The following is an 18470-nucleotide window of genomic DNA, read 5'->3' on the forward strand; positions in this document are numbered from 1 at the left end:
CTTCGCAAGTGTCGAAATTTAATTCAGCTCCCTGCAATTTCTTAGATTCGTATGCTACGGGTATCAATTTCTAGTTCTCACTTTGTTGTAAAAGGGTAGCTGCCATGGCCACTTCATTAGCTGCTAACCGGATGACAAATGGTTTTGATTCATCCGGGAAGCGCAAAGCAGGGGCGGTTAGGGCTTTTTGTTTTAAGGTGTTTAAAGCGGTATCCTGGTCTGGACCCCATTCCCATTGTGTCTTTTTCTTAAGCAATTTCCATAAAGGAAGGGTGATCTCTGCATATTTATAGATATGGGGCCTTAAAAAGTTGAATCCCCCTAGCAAAACCCTTAAGGAGTGTACATCGGTAGGAGCTGGCATTTCAATTAATGCCCTCACCTTCCTTTGATCTACCTGCCTTCCCTCTTGACCAATGATAATCCCTAGTTTCAGAGGAACAGCCGTGTTAGTCTGTATTCGCAAAAAGAAAAGGAGTACTTGTGGCACCTTAGAGACTAACCAATTTATTTGAGCATGAGCTTTCGTGAGCTACAGCTCACTTCATCAGATGTAATCCCTAGGTAACTGACCTGGGTTTGCACCAATTGTGCTTTTTCCAGGTTTACCTTGAATCCGGTGTCCTGGATTAGTGTGAGGACATCCTCTCTAAGCCTTTGTACCTGCGTCTGGAGCTCCCCGAAAACCAAAATATCATCCACATAGGAAAAAACGAGTAGTCGATCTGCTGGACTTAATTGATCCAGCATATCTACCACATGTCTGTGGGCAATAGCTGGAGAGTCTTGGAATCCTTGGGGTAAGCGTTGAAATGTGTATTGCTGATCCCTTATGGTGAAGGCAAACCGGTCCTGTGAATCAGGGTGTAAGGGTATTGCAAAGAAACAGTTAGCCAGATCTATAACTGAAAAGTACCTGGAGGTGGCTTGTACTTTTTGGATAACTTGTGTCATATCTGCCAGGATGGGAGCCATGGGTATGCTTCCTTTGTTGATCCTCCTGTAGTCAATAGTTAGTCACCAGGACTGTCCGTCTGCCTTTATGACTGGCCACACAGGGGCGTTAAAGGGAGAGTTAGTTTTCCTGATAACACCCTGTTCTTCCAGGTCCTTGATGATCTGGATCAATTGTGCTTCAGCTTCTTTGGGGTACCTATATTGTTTCTGGGGCGGTATTAGTTCCCCTATAATTTTGACACAAGCATTGATTTTACCACAATCTGTTTTCTTCTGGGTCCAGACCACGGGAAACTTTGCACGCCACTCCTCTTTCTGTTGGGCAGTGAGGGCTGCAATTGATCGGTCTCCTCTTTTGGAAACCACGTTGTTTTGGCTCTCTGTTGATAAAAAAAGGGGGGAGGGCTTCCAGCCTCCACAGGGCACTCCGGGGTAAATCGATTAGGATATTGTTTTTAAACAACCATTCTGTTCCTAGAATTACATCGTTAGTCATGTATTTTGTTTGAATTAAGTTCCCAGTTGTGCTATAGCATTGCACTGAGAACGGGAAACCTTGTACTGTGAAAGGGACTTGTGTCCATTCTTGTCCCATACTGGGTTTCCCCTGAAATGACTGCAGGATTACCTCCTGCCCTGAAGGGTTCATGTAGCGTTCATGCACCTGGAAACAGTCAGGGCACACCCTGACTGTTGTGTAGGAGCAATGCACACATTGCTCTGTTCTATCCAAGGACATGGACCATGAAAACATGGACCATCTGGGAAGTCAAAATAAGGACATCAGCCGTGGGAAGCTTCCTCGGCGGAAACTCAAGGCCTGAAAATAAAAACTGTAGTAAATAAAGGCTAGTAAATAGGAATATTAATCAAAATCATATTATTTCCTTTGTTAATGCCTTTTGCGGTCGGTTGGGGTATGTAATGCGCAGGAGGAAAAAAAATAAAAGAGGTAAAAAAGCTGACAGGGAAAATCCCATCAGCAGACCAGCCTGCTTGCTTGCCTAAAGCCGGGTCCTGTCTTGTATTAAACCGCCACACTGCCCCTTCCTGCCATTGTGGGGGGTTGCCTTACTTAAGGAGACTGAGGCTCCGGTATCAATCAGGGCTAGGGTAGGAGCTTGGTCTCCCTGCTGAATGTATATGTGGGGTCTTCCTCCTGGATCCCATGTTAACTTTCCTATGAATCTCCACTGCTGTGCTCCTATACCAGGTGGGGATTCGACATTCAGCGGGCTTCCCTAGAAGTATTCTTGATCCTCTGCAGGGGGAGGAGGCAAATCCATCGGAGGAGCGCTTGGGGTGGTTACCCCAGATACCTCCTCTGCTGGCTTTGCAGTCTTAGGATTTCCCTCATGATATCAGCCATAGGAGCCTTGTCCCATTTTTCCCGATCCCCTCCCAGCTGCATTAACAATCTCCACATCATTCGACGCATATCTGGATCGAGCTTATCGGGACATCCCTGAGGTGGTCTATTCTCCTCAGTTATTCGAGCTCTGTGTGTTTCTGGATATAACCTCCCTCCTGCATGATAATTTCCCCGTCCTCGAGACCTCCCTCTCCAGGAACCTCCACGGGGTGCTAAAATTCCCTTTTCCCCACTTTCATTTGAATAGGTGACTGTTGGCTCCATGGCAGCCACATATGCCATTCTTTCTTTTTTTATGTTAGGTTTTGGTCCTGCATGTGTGGTAATTTGCTGCACCATCCCCCTTAATTCTTCTAAAGTAGCAGGATGGCCATCCTGCCAAACAGCCAGTTTCCCTGAATAATATGGTGGTAGTGACGCGGCACAATCTCTCAGGGAGGAGATGGGGAATGGTAAGGTATATAAATTGGCAATGCCAGCCACGGTGACTAGACCGGCCATCACCTGCATTAATGCCCATCGAGTAAGATAGTTTTCTGGGTCTTCATTGGGATCCTGGGCTGAAGCTACAGCTTGGGCTATAAAATTTCTCCTGCCTATTTGTTCCCTGAAAATCACCATTAGGGATAATTCATTGGTAGCTTCTTCTACCCTAATGCGGTCCAGTGTGGCTCTTATTTCTGGAGCTGCGCATATCCCCATAAGCTGGTAGATCTCTGTAGTGGTTAATCTCTCCCTCCCGGCTAATAGGAAGGCATCGGTACACCACCAGGAAAAGGATTCCCTATTTAGTGTACCTAGGTGGTCAGCCATTGCTTTTAGGTCTGCTGCTGACACCGGGATAGTTGTGATTTGTTCATTACCCCTTCCCTCAGCGTCCACCCTGGGGGTAGTAATGGTGTGCCGTTCTAAAGCAGCCACTGGGGCTGAAGGACTTTCCTTTAGGTCTTCCAAAATATCTTTCTCCCAAATTCCTTGGGGGTCCCAGTGATCCCAGGCTTCGCCCCTGCAATCTGATTTTAGATTAAGGTTGGCAGGGTCCTATTCTCCTGAGCTAACAGCCGCGATTTGAGGGGTGGCAAAGCCCAATTTCAATTTAAGCTGTTTGATAATAAATTGATAATAAATAAATTGGTTAGTCTCTAAGGTGCCACAAGTACTCCTTTTCTTTTTGCGAATACAGACTAACACGGCTGTTCCTCTGAAACCTGTTTGATAATAGATTCACAACGACTGTGGTTTACTGGAGTTCTGCCTTGTACTAATGTTAGCTTTTTAACCATCCCTTGTAGGACCTGATTCTCTTTAATTAGGGCTTGGTTTTCTTTTTCTATTTGTTTAAATGCAGTAGTTTGCTCTGTCAGGAATCTTTCTTTACTTTTGTATTCCTGCAGTGCCTCTTATTATTTCCATCTGGCTTTGTGAGTTTATTGCCACCACTTTCCAATTTTCTATCCCTTTTTCCAATTGGGTTAGTTTTTCCTGCAGAGAAATTTTATTTTCTTTACAGGTAGTTAGGCGGAGGTAACTGTTATTACATGCCTCCCATAATAGCCAAATAGCTGCTGCGTCTCGTTTGGCAGCACTAGAAGGTTTGTACATGAGGATGTATTGAGCCAATCTATCCTCTAGGTCTGATATAGTACAGACATCTACAAGGCCTTGTTCAGTCCATGGATTATGTCCATATCTTTGGAGGACTTGTTTGAAAGGTGTAATTTCTCTAATGAAAGCTGAGGCTGGAGCTCCCTCCGGTTTCATTCCTCCCTCCATACCTGCTTTACGCTGTTTTTTCTTTAACATTCTAACAAATTTTTAATTTTTCTATCACTCCTGATTTTATTCAGTGCTTAATCTACGCTTGTTCTTCCCTGCTACCTTCTCAGAGGCCAGCAGGTCCCCTGCTACCTTCTCAGAGGCCAGCAGGTCCCCTGCTACCTTCTCAGAGGCCAGCAGGTCTGGTTAACCTAATAGAAATGCCTAGCTCACTAGAGCTGGCGGTGTGCACACCAATATTTACAATAATTGAGGTCTTTTGCCAATATTCCCCCTTTCACAATTCTCCACCAAAATGTTATACCAAAAACATAAAAACCAGCAGGATCTTATTAAAGAGACAAGGCAAAATGCCACATTTATTGTAAATATAATAAAGAAATATAAAACTCACACTGTCCTATCGTTACTTATTCCTTACTTAAGTATATATATATTCATTCATTCATTCATTCATTCATACCAGTTCTGCATAGGGGTTTATAGCTACCAGCCTAGAAGTTGTTCGTGACAGGGTACTGGCCAGGTAACCTGTACACGAGAGTGGCGCAGAGTCCGTGTCAGATGCGCATCCGATGCTCCTAAAGGGTAGTGGCAGAACTGGAGACTCAAAGTTCAGTCCTCAGTGTCCATTTTTATAGGAATTTCTTCCTATGCCAGTCCATGGAATTTGCTTTGTCATATTGTTAGTCATGACTGCTCCAGGACCGCTGTCAGGTGCTCATCAGCTTTCTTCATCCTTTGAATTGGTCGGGTGGATCCCAGTTTGCCCTCCGGTGGGGCTCTCTGGTTGTCTCCACCTGACGTCTTCTTCTGCCAATTGATGTTAAATTCCTAGGCTGGCACTTCCCTGATTATTCAAAACCCACCATTCATTCACATACGTTCCTTACTTTAATAAAAACACATTTCTCATTTCACCGAGTGTTGTTATTTTATTTGAGACTCCCCGTTTTTTAACATTCCTGATCCAAACTATAGAGGGTGGGAGTCTCTATGTGACATTTCTATGAGTGTCGCTCCAATTCGCGGTTCTTCATGGGTGTTACAAACGAGCATGTCAATCTCCATTACAAAGTATCCGTTTGCAAAGTAGAGCCAATTGAACATAACCATTTGAGAGAGTAACGTTAATTGATTGGTTTACATTTATAAGCGTCAATCTCAATTACAATCAATGGAAAGTGCCAATACAGAGAAAGCAGAGTCAATTAAGCTGTTTAGTTTTACAAGCGTCCATCTTAATAATAAGTGAGATAAAGTATCAATTTAGAGAAAGCAAAGCCAATTGAGCGGTTTGCAAGGTACGGTTTGCAAGCTTTAATACAGAATTGTAAATCAATATTGCAGATTTACAATTTATTATGAACAGAATCACAAATATTGGAATATGCCCAGAATGTTATAGAAGGGACACGTCAAACGTAGCAATTGTGGTGGTAATCACAGTGTAGCATGTAGAAAATATATTGCAGCAAGGCAAGCTAAAGAGATACAAAAGAAAAATTAACGTATCTTATACAGAAGCCATAAGGAGATTCTCAAAGCATCAGGTGGGGAAGGAAGAGAATCAGCGCAGGAAACGGAACTGCAGACAACCTCATTCTGCAAAGAATATGACAAACTGTGGAAGGTCTAGGTGGTGATATAGAATAGAATAGAGAAAAAAATTATTGCATTAATGATAGAAGTGACAAACTGTACATCACAAACTGGGGGAGGGAGAGAATCAAAAAAGGAAAATTCTAGCAAAGGACAGTGAAAAAATACTTTTATTAGCAACTTGTCAATGGAGCATATTCATGCAATTTTGAATGAAGTTGAATGATTAAATATGACTAGCATGGGGACCTCAGTCTTTTGCTGAAATAGCACATGTTGAAGGACTAAAAGAAAATATCCTGGAAATGAAAGCTAAAACCAAATAGCCTATGTATCCAGGAAATAGGGCTTGCTGAAAAGCTTGCATGTCAAATTTCAGGGTATTTTGCCATTAGGTAAGACTAAAAACTAGGAAGAGGAGGTGGTGTTTGTACTTCCATAAGGGAAAGATTAAACTACCGAGCAGAGAATGAAGAGGTAATCCTAGACTACAATGCTGTTGCAATCCGAATGCAGAAAAGTTGTATTTCTTTAAGGATGTATAGTATCCCTAACCCATGTGGGAAATTAGAAAGTTCAGAGCTACAAGAAAGAGGGAAGAATGCTAGAAGGCCATATGCTGTGTGGTGACCCAAATAGTCATAAGTTGTGGGGAAGTAAGAGAATTGATAGAACTGGTGCATGCTTAGAAAAGTTCACTGATCAAAACAATCCAATGGTTTTAAACAGGGATACCCTGTCACAGGATATTCACTCACTGTGGGTAGCACTACCTCCTAGCTGCTCTGGGGATTAGCTCTTCCAAGTCCAACACTTCCCCTGTTGTCTCTCCACACGTTTCCTCTTTCACTTTACAGCCCCTCTCTTGCTCCAAGAGCTACAGCTACCTCTTTATCTTCCAGCTAGGTCACTATGTAGTTTCCCCTTCTAGCACATAGTCTCACTGGACACATTGGGCGGGCAATGCCTCTGTCGGTGGCTGGTAGGGTACCTGGGCCCACCTGCTACTCGAGATTCTAGCCAGGGAACCTACAACACTCAGCTGAGATCTGTTCAGTCCCCAACCTTGCTATTCACTCTCTGGGTTACTACCTACTCATCTCCCACAAGCTTTCTTCTCCCACCATTCTCTTTCCAGGGTAAACCCTTCCCTAAGGGCCAGGATCCTACTCTTTCCTAGGTTCCCTCCCCAATACACAATAAAGTAATTGCAGACTCTCCCTTTTTTTTTTTAAGCCAGCTTCCTGGTTTTATCCTAGCCCACCCCATACCTACTCAGGCGACCTTCATTCTTCAATCAGGGGTTGCTCTACCAGCCTAATCCTCTCATGTGAGGCCTATCACACTAATTGGCCCTTTCTGTGCTTCCTTAACCCATTCAGGATTTAATACAGCAGATGGTAGTTTTTTCTGCTTAGACCTGGGAATTGTAGTAGCAGATATTGCAAATAAATGCAACTGGGAAATATATAAGGAGGAAGCAATGTTTAATTTGTGCCAAGGCTGAGCCCCAGCATCTCTAGGCCTGGCAGTTTATAGCTCCAGCACCTCTGGGCTTGCTGCATCAATTATGAATGTAAAAAAAATTGCTTGAGCCCCAGCACCTCTTTATTACAAAATTAAGCACTGGGAAGAAGGAATGGGGAGTGAACATTTCCCTATACTTATTACTTTTCAAGACTGAAGGTAATTAAAAATTACCTGCCTGGAATTTGAAGAAAGCTAATTGGGAGCTATTTACAAGTAAATGTACTGAATTTGTGAATAGTCATTGTGTGAGTGACAACATAGAGAATTTCAATGATAATGTAACAAAGGGATTAATAGCAGCAGCTGCTATAGCCATACCTAGGATATTGAAGTACTCCAAAACTATAAACTCACTTTCATGGTTGAATGAGAAGTGCAAAATGGCAGTTAAAGAAAGGAACAAAGCCTTTAAAAAAAGAAGATAGTGAGGCTCTAATGAAGTATAAAAGAAGTAAGGTAATAACACAAAGAATTATAAAAAAAATCAAAGAGAGTTGGAGGAAGTACTGTGGGTGGATAAACAAAGATACCAAGACATCAGCAATATATGGCCAAATTAGAAGAATGAAGGCAAAGATAATATAAACATCACTGGCCACTGACAGTACCAGGAGGTGTGAGCCGGTACGACATCGTGCATCAACTAGGGGAAAGGGACTGAGAGACTTTTTCCATTGGAGCATATGAACTGGAACCATAAACTCAATGAACATTAAATCCCACCAAATGAGGGTAAATCCATCCTCATCATCGTATCCACTCATTATACTCCACACCTGAATATAGCCATTACATGAACAACATACCCTCATATCTCAATGTCTGTACTTTGACCTGTTAAACTTTTACCCCCAATCGGCGAGATTGCAGATTATGTATTCCTTACACCACCCGTTCCTAAACCGAATTTCACCCCCCTTGATAATCTGTACCTTATTCCTTGATAACCAGAAACTTCTATGCTTAAACTCTGTACTCTTTTCTTTTTACTTCAACATCATCTTAATAAAATTATTAAATGTCTAAAAGTATATCTGACTATGTAGCTGTCATGACAGCCAAACTAGTAGCAATAATGCTAGCACTAAATTGGATCTGGGCTGTATACCCAGCAGTAGCAATCATTTTTTCAAATTCAATCCCAGGCCTTATAGCAATAAAAAGGTGACTCAGTATGTAGAAGTGATTTAATCAGTGAAGTTATATTTTTAATAACAGAGTTAGTACAGATGCGGATACATATAGCATTAGCTTGGATCCCAGCACATACTGAGATAACAGTAACAGAAAACAAAATAGCAGACAAATTAGCTAAAAATGCTGTAAGTAATGGAAAGATTGACACAGAAATACCCATTGAGTAAACAGGAATTCAAAAGACTAGTTCAGAAAAATTTAAAAGATGAATGACAAAAAATTTGGACTAATGGAAAAAGATTTTTTTGAATTGTGCCCTATATTTGAGGATTATGATATACTTCAGGGCCTGGAAAGGACTAATGAAATGTTTTTGTTTAGACTGCTAAATGGCCATTGTGGCTTAAACAAAAATCTTTTTCAAATAAAAAGACAAAGGCGGACTAAGTGCACAGTGGAAGAAAACAATTGATCACCTTTTATTGGTATAGAAAGGCTTTGATAAAGAAAGAGAAAAGCTTTCTGAGCAATTCAAACATCTTCAGGTAAAAAAAAAATATATTAAGTGATTTAGTAAAAACATTGGGGGAAATGAAGTATTATTAAAAAGGTGCTGATACATTACCTGAAAGACACAGGGCTGAGTGAGAGGATATAAGGCTATAGACTATTCAGTCAAGTCTGCTTCACCATAAAAAAAGAGAAAAAGAAAAGATGGGGCCTGTAGGGAGAGAGGTAGGAATTTTGCAAGTCACTCTCTGGGATCAGAGGGAGCCCTAGCCCTACAAGAAGGGTGAACTTAGAGGTTGTAGGAGAATCCTGCTTACAGGCTTGATGGTAGGAAGAAGTCTAGGGAGGTGGGAGCAAGGCATTTGAGGCTTGAACCTTATCTTAAGGCCCCCCTACATTGGAATCCAATGTACATAATGGCCCTGGGTTTGTCTACTAGGCACCAGTGAGGTGGTGTGAACCCTCTGAGGAGGGGATGGGTGACTAGAAGCTCTGAGGAAAGAGCACATGAACCACTAGGCCTGGCATCAAGGCTGGTGGAGTGGACAGAGGGACTGGACATTTGTTATGTGTTAGCCTCTGTTACCCCAAAAACGGGTGTGAATAAACTGTGACTAGGCCAAAAGGCTGCGTTATAGAAAGAGAAACCACTGGAGCGACTGTTGGCAGGGAGCACCAGAGGGGGGAAAGAGCTGCTATGCCATGCCTAGCCGTGAGGGGCTGTGCCAGTGGTGAGGAAACTCTTTAACAGTGTCTCATTTATATTTCATACAAGAGGGTACAATATAATTCAATTTACCTTAAGCATCTGATTTTCAGAGGTGCTGAGCATGCGCAGTTCCAAATGGAGTCAATGGGAGTTGCAACAGCTCAAACGTCTGAAAATCAAGCACTAAACAACTTTACTGTATGCATTACGGGCTATGCCATAATGTAAAGTACTGCAAGAAGTGCAGCTGCAATAAAAATAAGTGGATTTGATTTAGAGGAATCTCACAGGAAGGAGTGCAGGGTAGGGGAGGAGAGGTGAAGGAGCAATGTGACCAACATGCTGAGCATAATGTAACCAGGAGTTCCTATGCTCTAGCAGTTCCCATTAGTCTTCAAAAACCAAGATGCCTCAAAATATATAATTACACAATAAAAAGTTACTTTCCCAGCAGCCCAGACAGATTTTCAGCAGAATCTAGGGAGTTGCATATGTGGGGAAGGTGTAGCAGATGTCTGGAGAATGGGTCTTGCTACATCTTCCTTTTCCCGCTGTTCACAGTGTTACCACTGATAGAAGCTATTGTATCAAGGTGACAGATGAAGTGGCCTAGGACATATGCGGTGCCACCCATGGTAGCCACATTTGGCATACTTCTGTATCTCAGTACTACCCAAATCTCCTTTTCCCTCTGGCTCTTTGATGGCTTCAGTGTAGCCCTCTTCCCTGTTACTTTCAGTGCAGCAACAAAGAAAAAGAGGAGGCAGCTGAAAAGTCAGGCATAGTAGCCTAGGTCAGGGGTAGGCAACCTATGGCACACGTGCCAAAGGTGGCACGCGAGCTGATTTTCAGTGGCACTCACACTGCCCAGGTCCTGGCTACCGGTCCGGGGGGGCTCTGCATTTTAATTTAATTTTAAATGAAGCTGCTTAAACATTTTAAAAACCTTATTTACTTTACATAAAACAATAGTTTAGTAATATTTTATAGACTTATAGAAAGAGACCTTCTAAAAACATTAAAATGTATTACTGGCATGCAAAACCTTAAATTAGAGTGAATAAATGAAGACTCGGCACACCACTTCTGAAAGGTTGCCGACCCCGGCCTAGGTCGTCTTCACCGAGGTCAATGGGAGTTTTGTCTGACTTCAATGAAGCCCAAGATTTCACACACAGTGTCTCATGGTGGGTACTCTAATGAGTGTACACTTCTGAAAATTTGGCTGCATTCAAAATACAAAAGGACAAAAAGAATATGAGTGGACAAACAGTTCTACATTGATTCCCACCCCGACCCCCACCTTTGCTACATCTTCCAAACAAAAAGGAAAATCACTACCAAAACAGCTAATTTAACTGTCATTCTGGATACCAACTTGAAAGAGTTGAAGGTAAACTGAACTCCTTATAGAATACGTTCAAGGGCAATGAGGTGCTCAAAAAGAAGGTCTGCTAGCTTAAAGATTATGCAAAAACAAACAAGTGAGGCACAATATGACAGAAGTTCAAGTTAAAGTTAGGACATAAAAGCTTGCAGTCTGAGAACAGAGGCAAACTAAAAACCAGCTGGGATCTTAGGCCTGCCTGAGGGATAGAAGGTGAGACACCATGTTCTAACCCTCTGAAGGATAGCTCTAGCTGCACTTTCACTTAGAAATTCAATATGATGAAAAGATTCAGTGCCAGCTCATGAGACTGGTAACCACTCCAAGAACCCCAGATTATCAAAATTTTCTATAATTTATTTTTTTTTGTGATCTCCAACAAGTTTCCAAAAAGCAAAGGGAGAAGACGCTGCAAGTGCTAAGCGCTGCAGGTAATTTCTTAGGGCTAGATTCTGTCACCCTTACCCATGTCATGGAGTAACTTATTCCTTTAGCAGCTGGTGTGACTATGTGAGAAGCAAGACATGCTTCAGTTTGAGGAATAGTGGTAGAACCTGGCCCCAAATCAGTAATGACTTGAGACAAACCACTTCAGACATATCCCTGATATCTGTACTTTAGTTCATATCAAGTTATGGACAAAAGGCAAGATCATGGCCCAAGTTGTGCAGCTGTGCAGGGGAGTAAGTGGGCACATAGTGTGCCCTTGTTCCCTGGCATGGGCCACTTATATTGTGAACTGCTGATGCAGAACTGCTATGCTCTCCCGCTATGTATATGGGTGGGCGAGGGCAGAAAACGGGTCTGACCCTCCAATGTTCCAACCAGCATTGCTGGGCTGAGGGACTGTGGAGGGGTGTACTGCCTCTTTAAGGAATAATCTGCAGCTTGTGGCCAAGATGGCCTGGGAAAAAACAAAAGCACTATCTCAGGTGGAGTCTGGGCTACATACAAATGAAGTTGAGCAAGAATGAGGGGGCCTGAAGTCATGCTGTTAGTTGTAAGCCACAGGTAAGTAGTTTGACTTACCTGAGGCTAGAGGGTGTTTTTTTTATTACTACAAGTTTGGTTGCTCTTTACTAAGAGCCTTGTGAACTGGGTTAACTAGCTCCCCTTTCTGATCTGACACCTCAGGGAAAGAGAAAACCACCCTGCCTCCTTAGATCAATAGGAGAACTAGGAACTCTGCTAGCTGAGGTTGGTTTGGAGGCCTTTTTAAGGGGGACACTTTGTTTGGATTTAGCCTCCCCCTTCATGGATCCTGTACAAGGATAAATGCTGCACCAGGTATACAGCTAAGGGAATATGCCCCAACCCGTGCAGTAGGAGAAACTGAGAGGTAGCGTCTGACTCTAATTTTCTTTCTGCTTCCTGGGCTGCTCCCGGGACAGTGCAACAACATACTGCCTCTTGGTTAAGGCTCCTGGAAATCTATGCTTTAGTCCTGAAGACCAAATTCATCCCTGGTGTAAGTCAATACAAGTCCATAGATGTTTTAATCATATGGAGATTATTTATACCTTGCTTTAATAAAATCTTCTCTGAAGTATTTAACCATCTTTATAAAGAAATTTGCTGCATTGAATAGCAATGTTCTGCTCTATTAATTTTGTGTAGTGTTGGCTTTTAAAAGTTTCTTGGTCTTAAAGCAATATAACAAACTATGGACAAGCATTGTGAAACCAGACATGTTCCTCCCTAGCAATCTCATATAACTCCCATTTAACATCTGTCTTCCATTAGATGATACATTCTTCTCTAATGACAGTTCTTCAGTTTTGTTGTTAATCTAATAAACTAATAGTTCTCATAAGGCAATTTCTGCTATAAAAGATGAGTGTTAATACAAGACCTTTTTCACCATCTAATGTTCAGTTTCTGCACAGCCAGGAAGAATTTCAGTCCATTTTGTATAAAAGCCTGTAGTCTGATATAATGATTCAGACAGTAACTTACAATTCTATACTAATTTTAACAGTACTATCCTAATTCTCTCAAATTTGCAGAAGTCCAGTAACTCCTTAGATTTTTAAGTTGTTGCAATTCCATTTTAGACTAACCAGTAAACTATGCCGTAATGTTAATATATTTGACTATTGTCTGATCAACACATTTAATTCATGCTTCCATGCTTCTGAGAGACTGAAATGCACAAATAGGACAATGACAGGCCAAATAACAGCATAAAATTCTGCTACCAGATGATGATGCAGGCTGATTTTATTGTAAGGATTATTAAAAAATTCAGGTGTAGAGTAGGAATGTGAATAACCTGAAATCACATGAAAACTTGGTAGCTCACCAAGGTAAACCCATCTTGAAAGGATGCAGATATACCTAGCATGCTCTCCTGATACAAATCTATACAGGAAACACTAACCATTTATCATTCCTTCAGCTAAAGGACTTTGCTTATTAGCTTTTGTTTTAAATTCTAGCACTGATCCAGATGGTTGTGTCAAGGATAAATTGTTACATTGTTCCACAATTTGTGCCCTGAGCCAAACATAACTGCTAAACTTCAATAATGGGTCAGCTTTCTCATTTGTGTTTCTAGGAAGAATTGCACACTTCATTTTTAGCACTTTTAAATGTATTTTCAGTGTATAAATGATTCAGTAGATCCAAGATAACAAGTCAAGTGTGCCAGACACTTGCATAACAATCATGTTGACTGATTGCTTGGAAATGATCTGCCCCCTATCATGGTATTATCAGAACACTTCACAAACATTAATGAATTCTGACTTGGAAGCTCTAAGGTATCTTGTCTTACAAACTTCTAATCTTACTTGTCTTACTAGTAGACCTGTCAAACTTGGAATCTCTCTTCTGCAGGAAATTGACACTTCAATTTATTTTTGTCCTAAATCAGAATGAAGAATTGAATATATGGACCAATACCAGAGGGGGGTGAAACACACACACATACCCCTTATCAGTGGATTTCACTGACATTTGCTACCAAATGAATTGTGAGACTCAGGAATCTTGGGTTCAAATCCAGGCTTTTGAGAAGTGTGTTCTAGTTAGCACAGACTCCTCTGTTCTTTCCCTCCTCCAGCTGGTCCCTATCACCATCCCATATCTCGCTCTTAGTCCACCCTGCCCCTAGTCTCCCATTATTGGGACCTATCTGTCTCTGTCTCCCTTCCTCACCACATTGGGTAACCCTAAAAAAAAACAAAACTATCTGCTTCATAAAATGCCTTTGTCCTACTACCTAATCCACAACTCAAGAAATGACCATTTTTTTTACCTGCCTCTTTAGGGAGCTTTAAAATCAATATAAACCATTATGATAAAGGGAATTCAAAGGATTGAAATATTATTCCATTACACAAGGCTGCTGCATTTGGTCCCAAGTATAGCAATCTATCTGCTTAATGGTTGGTGAGTCTTCTTTCATCTGAACGGTAAACAGTATGAGGCATATAGGAGAATATGTTTAAACTTTTAGCTGCCCAAGAATTATTACCTCCAGAGATACACAATAAGATTTACTGACAGCTAATCCAACAAATATCTAAATAATGTTAAGAAGTTCTATGCATACCTGAGTGTAACCAGCTATTTTAATTGATCACTTTATGGAAAAATTTAAAAGTTAAAAATTAACACAGACAACATGGAAAGTTGCTCCGCTCACAAAGAAATGAAAATATCAGTAATTAGAAGTACTTACCCACAGTAGGATAGTTTGATAGGTCACAGTATATCAATAATTTCAATATTAAGCTGAAAGTTTTAGCAGATGTGAAAAAAGATATGCACTTCACCTTAATGGAACTACGATTAATCTATTTCACTACTAAATGCAGAGGTAAAGATCTAGTCTCATTGCTAGACTATAGATAGAAGCAGCCACAGTCATCTATCCTTGACTGGTGGGATTAATGAGAAGAAGCAAGTCAGCTTTGGGAAGGGGACTCCATACATTTAATGTGTGTGTTCATCATTCACCTCAACTGTGAATGTCAGTGTTTCTCAAGTCAGATCCAAGAGTCTCAAGTATAGCACCCTGAAAATAAGGAACATACAATTAGTGACCATCTGTGAAAAGTATGGTTGAAGTGACTTGCCTACCATCACAGGGCAAAAGCAGGGATAGAATCTGTTCTCCAGGGCAGCACTCAACTGCCTTCACCATGAGATTATCCTTTCTCTTCCTCTGATCCCCTGCCTCGCATGCTACATACCTTCCAATTTCTGCAAAAAAATGAAGTAAGGGTCCCACAGACAAATCTCTTTGGCTACATGCCTCGGATTCATCCCCAGAAAAAGAAAATGAATGATTTTTTTTTTTTTTGCAGAAGTAGAGAATGAATACAGGAGTCTGTTTTGAAGATTACAGTACCACTCTTGTCATAAATATAAAGGGAAGGGTAAACCCCTTTGAAATCCCTCCTGGCCAGGGGAAAGCTCCTCTCACCTGTAAAGGGTTAAGAAGCTAAAGGTAACCTCGCTGGCACCTGACCAAAATGACCAATGAGGAGACAAGATACTTTCAAAAGCTGGGAGGAGGGAGAGAAACAAAGTGTCTGGGTCTGTCTGTAGTCGTCTTGGCCAGGGACAGAACAGGAATGGAGGCTTAGAACTTTTAGTAAGTAATCTAGCTAGGTATGTGTTAGATTATGATTTCTTTAAATGGCTGAGAAAAGAATTGTGCTGAATAGAATAACTATTTCTGTCTGTATATCTTTTTTGTAACTTAAGGTTTTGCCTAGAGGGGTTCTCTATGTTTTTGAATCTAATTACCCTGTAAGATATCTACCATCCTGATTTTACAGGGGGGATTTCTTTATTTCTATTTACTGCTATTTTTTATTAAAAGTCTTCTTGTAAAAAACTGAATGCTTTTTCATTGTTCTCAGATCCAAGGGTTTGGGTCTGTGGTCACCTATGCAAATTGGTGAGGCTTTTTATCCAACATTTCCCAGGAGAGGGGGGGGTGCAAGTGTTGGGAGGATTGTTCATTGTTCTTAAGATCCAAGGGTCTGGGTCTGTAGTCACCTAGGCAAATTGGTGAGGCTTTTTACCAAACCTTGTCCAGGAAGTGGGGTGCAAGGTTTTGGGAAGTATTTTGGGGGGAAAGACGCGTCCAAACAGCTCTTCCCCAGTAACCAGTATTAGTTTGGTGGTGGTAGCGGCCATTCCAAGGATAACGGGTGTAATATTTTGTACCTTGGGGAAGTTTTGACCTAAGCTGGTAAAGATAAGCTTAGGAGGTTTTTCATGCAGGTCCCCACATCTGTACCCTAGAGTTCAGAGTGGGGGAGGAACCTTGACAACTCTTCTATCACCTTTAACAAAAATAATTTTTGAAAGTTTTTGGCTGTGAAATTTACAGAACTTTCCATTTGAAAGCTGCTCATCTTTTCCACCATTGTTAGATTGTTCTTCTTGCATTGGTCTGTAGTAACATTTGTATAAAAATACTGGGTAGAAGCTTGAACATATATCTTAAATTGTTCCTTTTTCCATTAAATTGGAAACATTACATTTGTCCAGAAGGGACCATTTTACATTTTTTTACTTTGCTTTGCTTTCTTTTTAAGAAGAAGAAGAATGTTCCCACTCTCTTTAACTTTCATTCAGTTTTTCTGTCATTTTACAATCCCAATCTCATTACCAGAATTTTTATTTTCCCATTCAAAATTAAATTCCCGTTGAAATTAAAGAAATCAAAAAGAAAATACAAAAGTGAAGTAACATGCTAAGCTCTCATGGAGTCTACTCTACAAGCAACTCTGAGAACAAAATTCCTGGTGAACTCTGCACGCAGCAAAAGTACTTAGAAATTTAAAGATGTACTACCACAAACAAAACTAATCATATCATTCATAACTTTACACATTGCACTGTATAGTTATTATAATTTTTTTCAAATGCACGATATTTCCCCAGATGTCCTGTCCTCAACCTGACAAGATTTTCTTCCCCAACCTTCCCCTCTTCCAACTTTTTCCATTTTTGACAACACTCTAATAGCCACCATAACCAAGCACACAACCTCTGTGATTATTTTTTTTTGTGTGGACCCCTCTCTTACCATCTCAGCCACATGCAGAAAGTGGCCAATCCTTTTCCATAACAGTGTTGCCAACTCGCTCAATTTAATGTGAGTAATGCAATTTTAGTCCCTACGGGAGCAGTTCTTTCTCCCTCCCCTCCAGACCCAAGAGGTGTTAGGTGGGGAAGGGATAGGGAGGAGGGAGCAGCCAACACCATTTTCACAAGAGGATGAAGGATGCATAAAAACCCAGCACCTTGCAACACCAAGCCTAGGAAGTAGAAGAGGGGAGTTAAGAACCCATGGAGCTCCCCCGCCGACAACTGTGGTCAAGAAGAGAAAAGGACCTCGTTGCAGCTGCCCACTGAGGACTGAGAGAGAGGAATGAAGTATCCATGGAGCTTGTCAAGGTTCCTCCCCCACTCTGAACTCTAGGGTACAGATGTGGGGACCTGCATGAAAACCTCCTAAGCTTACTTTTACCAGCTTAGGTTAAAACTTCCCCAAGGTACAAATTAATTTTATCCTTTGTCCTTGGAATAACCACTGCCACCACCAAACTCTAACTGGGTTTACTGGGAAATGTAGTTTGGACACGTCTTTCCCCCCCAAATCCTCCCAACCCTTGCACCCCACTTCCTGGGAAAGGTTTGGTAAAAATCCTCACCAATTTGCATAGGTGACCACAGACCCAAACCCTTGGATCTGAGAACAATGAAAAAGCATTCAGTTTTCTTACAAGAAGACTTTTAATAGAAATAGAAGTAGACAGAAGTAAAGGAATCACCCCTGTAAAATCAGGATGGTAGATACCTTACAGGGTAATTAGATTCAAAACATAGAGAACCCCTCTAGGCAAAACCTTAAGTTACAAAAAAGACACACAGACAGAAATAGTCATTCTATTCAGCACAATTCTTTTCTCAGCCATTTAAAGAAATCATAATCTAACACATACCTAGCTAGATTACTTACTAAAAGTTCTAAGACTCCATTCCTGTTCTATCCCCGGCAAAGCAGCATACCAACAGACACACAGATCCTTTGTTTTTCTCCCTCCTCCCAGCTTTTGAAAGTATCTTGTCTCCTCATTGGTCATTTTGGTCAGGTGCCAGTGAGGTTACCTTTAGCTTCTTAACCCTTTACAGGTGAGAGGATTTTTCCTCTGGCCAGGAGGGATTTTAAAGGGGTTTCCCCTTCCCTTTACATTTATGACAGAGCTGCAAGAGGAGCAGAGGTGCGCTGAGAGATAAGGCAAAGAAGAGCTAGGAGGATGGGTTGATGGACTCTGTGATATTCCCAGTATTCTGTATTATCCAGGGCCTGAAGAACATGGCAGGGTCCTGGTTTACAGGATTACAGTTTGGTTTAGTATTGTGTCTGTGGGTTGCCTCTGAATCTCCCTGTGTATTTTTCCAATACCTCTTTGGTCATGGAAATGCTTTCCTCAGAAATTGTCATGCTATCCCTGGCCACT

This window comes from Caretta caretta, chromosome 5, assembly GCF_965140235.1.
Source record: "Caretta caretta isolate rCarCar2 chromosome 5, rCarCar1.hap1, whole genome shotgun sequence".
Classification (NCBI taxonomy): Eukaryota; Metazoa; Chordata; order Testudines; family Cheloniidae; genus Caretta; species Caretta caretta.